Raw genomic sequence first — 4,498 nt, 5'->3', positions numbered from 1 at the left:
AAACACCAGAAACTAAAATAGATTCATAGATCTGAGTTGACAAACACTTTTCCCAGAATTTGGCCACATAGCCAGAAATTTCAGAACTCAGGGGTTCCTAAAATCATCCCTAAAACTCCAGGGAAGCGATAGCTTTCTGAGTCTCCTTTTCTCACAGCTCAGTCAGTTCCACTTGAAAATCATCACCCTGGTTGGAATCCAGAGATTTGTTCTCCAAAGTCATACTTCGAAGCAAAGTGGACAATCCATACTCAGCCAGTTTTCATCTCTTCTGAAATACTTGGCAACTTCTGTTGGCCACAATGATGCACCACACAGAGTCCCCTTTAAGGAAGGGCTTGTTGACTCAGCTGTTCAAGGGTGCTCCCTAAATGCCCTGCACATCACATTTCAGGTCAGCATCTGATCCCTGGAGAAGCCAGCCCCTGACATAACTGGGTATGACATTTTACAGCATCAGTGATTGAGAACTGGTGCCATCTGCTCAATCCATGTGTGTTCACAGCCCAGCCAGAGCACCTTCTGAAGAAATGAGCCATGTCCCTCCTCCTGCAGTCTCAAATTCAGGGTATGTGGATGTGTTGTTTTGTGTGTGTTTTTTAAATATATTTTATTGATTTCTTACAGAGAGGAAGGGAGAGGGATAAAGAGTTAGAAACATCGATATGAGAGAGAAACATCGATCAGCTGCCTCCTGCACACTCCCCACTGGGGATGTGCCTGCAACCAAGGTACATGCCCTTGACATGTGGATGTTTATCTATCGCCAGTCAGAAAGCACAAACTTGTGAGTTATTCTACATACAACAAGGTGGATATCTCAAGCCCTTACATTCTAGAAGCCTTTGATGTGTGGAAGAGGTGATTTTTTTTCTGTTTCCATAGATCAGTCATATGTCCAAATATGATAAAGAAATAAAATCTCCACCCTACATATCAATTTCTCCCCTAAATCCCAAAATCTGTCAATGAAATAAAGGCGTGGACATAAAGAAATTTCACCATGCTTTCTTTTTATATCAGGCAATGTACCTAACTTTTTTTAAAAAAAATTCTTGACATAGGAGGAGCTGAATACATTATTCCAGCTTATCTTTTACTTCTTAACAACCCTCCCCAAAATTTAGTAGTATAAGACAACGATCACTCATTACCATATTATCTCTCAAGATTTGGGGCCTTAACTGGGCTCATCTAGGCAATCTCCCTCAAGTGTTTGTGGTCCGATCGTGGCTGAGACTGGAGTCATCTCAAGGGCTATTTTACTCACATGCATCTGGTGCCTAGACTGGGAAAACTCAAGCAGCAGGAGGCGGGGGCGGGTAGCTGGAACAGCCGGGGCTCCTCTGGCATCTCTATCAGCACGTGGGCTCGCCACATGGTCTTCCAGCATGGCAGCTTCAGGGTAGCTGAACTTCTAACATGGCAGCTCAGTTCCTAAGGGATGGAGAGAGAGAGAGAGAGAGAGAGAGAGAGAGAGAGAGAGAGAGAGAGAGAGAGAGAGAGATTCAGAGAGCAAAGCTGGATCATTTTTTGTGAATTAGCCCTCAGAAGTTATGTGTCTTTTCTCCAATATGTTATTCATTAGAAGCAAGTCACTAAGTTCAGCCCACATTCAAGGAGAGGAGAATTAGACCACTTCTTGGGAGGAGTGTTTAAGAGTTTGCAGACGTGTTTTAAAACCACCACATGTTACCAAACCTTTTCCTTTAGAGCTGGAAAGTGGCTGAGCTTCCTTTGTTTCTTTCTTGGCAAGTGTGCATCCTGGCCAAGGGATCTGTGTCTCCAGATGTATTCCAGAAAACAATAGCTAATTACAAAAGCCAAAATGTATTGAGGGCTTGTTATAGGCTACTCATTACTCTAAGTCCCCAAGTTCACTATCCTGTGTGAATTATTCTCCACTAATCCTAACATATAAAGAGTCAGGGTCCATCATGTCTTAAACGAATGGACAGTGGATTGAACAGGGAGCCGTTAGGGGCGCCCCTAGACAATGTGATAGGGTGCGAGTTTGGTGGGGGAACATCAAAGAAATAGGGGGGAAGGTCTTAAGGGTCTGTGGGGTTGGAATGGTCAGCCTGGTGTAGGTTTGGAGTGTGCTGGGGAAGAGGAAGATCCAGTTGGAAAATGGCTCAGCACAGTACCTTTCTCATTGTGAACCAGTGGACTGCATGGGCAGTTGTTTCATGAGTGCACTTGGGACTGACATGTTCATGGCAGCGGCAATACTCCCAAAACTTCGCTGATTCCAATAGTTCCAACATCAAAGAACAGAAAAATCCTCTCCAACTAGAGGCCCTGGACGTTGCAACGCGACTGAAGGAAACACCACTTAAGGAGCTAGAAGAAGCCGAAGTATGCAACCAGAGGATTGGGGGATTGTGGAGGATGCCTGGGTGCCTAGGGCCAGAATGTGAGCCTGTTACTTAGCATGTACATAGTCAGCCCTATAGTCCTCAGTCTCACAGTATTTGGATGTGACTTCTGGTGGAAATTATTTGTTTGTTACCTTGGTTTGAAGCTGAGGACAAGAGCCGCAAGTACGACCAGCTCTAGGAGGAGTACACATGCACCTCCCAGGAACTGCAGATGAAGCGCACCACAATGGAAGCCTTCAATGAAACCATCAAGATCTTCCAAGAGCAGGGCCAGACTCAAGAGAAGTGCAGCCAGGAGTACCTGGGGCGCTTCTGGCGTGAGGGCAATGAAAAAGAGATGCAGCGGATCCTTCTGAACTCAGAACAGCTCAAGTCTTGCATCGCTGAGATCCACGAGAGCCGCACGAAGCTGGAACAGGATCTGTGGACACTGAGATAAGTGCATGAATAGCCTGAAGCCAGACCTCATGCAGCTGCGCAAGATCCAAGACCAGTACCTGGTATGGCTCATCCAGAAAGGCGCCTGGCAGAAGAAAATCACCGAGTGTTTGGGAATCAAAACTGAGACTGAAGACCAGTATGCACTGATGGATGTTGAGGATGACCTACCCCACCATGAGGAATGAACCTGGTATGTGGGCAAGATCAACCGCACACGTCTGAGGAAATGCTGAACAGCAAGCGGGATGGTACATTCCTTATCCATGAGAGCAGCCAGTGGGACTGCTATGCCTGCTCTGTGGTGGTGGACTGTGATACCAAGCACTGTGTTATCTACCGCTCGGCCACTAGCTTGGGTTTTGCGTGGCCCTGCAACCTGTACGTGTCTCTGAAGGAGCTGGTGCTGCATTACCAGCACACCTCTCTCGTGCAACACAAGGATGCACTTACCATCCCACTGGCACATCCCGTGCAAGCCCAGCCTCCCCCTCCCCCAAGCCGGTCTGTCTGTCTCTCTTCTTTGTGAATCTTTCTCTGTCTCAATCTCTCTCTTGCTTTCTCTGAGTCTCTCTCTTCCTGTCACTCTTTCTATCCCCATCTCTGTCCTCTCTGTCTCTCTTGGTCTCTGTACCTCTAAGTCTCTGTTAGAGGAGCATACCTCCTCCACCGCATGCCCCCTTTCCCTATGGGTACTGCCCTCCCCTGACTCTGGCTGCCCCCACCAGTTCCTACAGTTCCCCCAAGGTCCCCCTGCCTGTACCTGCCATGTTTAAAAAGGCCCCTGGGGTGCTCAGCCCCAGCCTGGTGCCCTGATTTTTAAGCAATAGACCTGGGATCAGGGCAGGAAGAAGGCAGGAAGGAACTTTGCTGGGCCACTTCCAAGAACCTCAGCTGTGACATTTGGGGCCGGGTGGGTCCCTCCCCGGGTGGGTCCCGCCCCCGTCCCCGCCCTAGCCCCACAGACCCAACTTCCCCTCCAAACCCTGAAGTGAAACTCCCACTGGTTACCCCCACATGGAGCTGCTGCCCAGAAGCCCTCCTCTTCTAAAGCAAAATTATTAAAAATAACCTCAAGAGCTGGGCCCTGTCTGACCCCAGGCTTCCCAGGAACCAAGACTGCTGCAGGTACTGCTGCACCAGCTGAGATGCACTGCTGCCCACAGCATCTCTGCTCGATGCAGTTTCAAGGCTTCTCCTTGATCATGTTGGGTTCTGATTTTGTTTCCTTGACTATAAACCCATTTTCTCCTCTTTTGGGACAAGAACCCCAATTTTCTATGCTGCCATGGATGCCCCCGCCCCTCCCCACCACCACCTACCCGGCTAGGCTGGCAGGTGGATTTTGTATGGTACGTTGATACTGATGTGGATATAAAATATTGAACTCAAAAAAAAAAAAGGAACATGAGATAGTGACGAATAAGAAACTTTGGGACAGTGAAGGGCAGTTTGTCCAGACTGTTGAGAGCTAAGAATTAAAGTTTAAATGGGATAGAAATCCTGCTAATAGCACCTGATGCCTGAAATCTGAGCACCCTACTTTTAGGTTTTCCAGTTCAAGTTTTTGGAGACTGCCTATTAAAACATTCCTGGTTGGAAAGTGTTTGTATAGAAGCCCGTAAGTATTTAGTATTTGCTGTGTTTACCATGCTTAGCTCTCTGTAAGGAATATGGAA

The 4,498-nt window shown here is 47.5% G+C and overlaps 1 pseudogene; it reads left to right on the top strand.

Annotated features, from left to right (window-relative positions):
* The first annotated feature begins 537 nt into the window (after positions 1–537).
* LOC102768652 lies at positions 538–3,373 on the top strand (annotated as a pseudogene).
* The last annotated feature ends 1,125 nt before the right edge of the window (positions 3,374–4,498 follow it).

Source organism: Myotis davidii, unplaced genomic scaffold (assembly GCF_000327345.1).
Source record: "Myotis davidii unplaced genomic scaffold, ASM32734v1 scaffold3064, whole genome shotgun sequence".
In the NCBI taxonomy this organism is placed as follows: Eukaryota; Metazoa; Chordata; class Mammalia; order Chiroptera; family Vespertilionidae; genus Myotis; species Myotis davidii.
The sequence above is the reverse complement of the archived record's forward strand: the minus strand, read 5'-3'. Positions and strand labels throughout refer to the sequence as shown.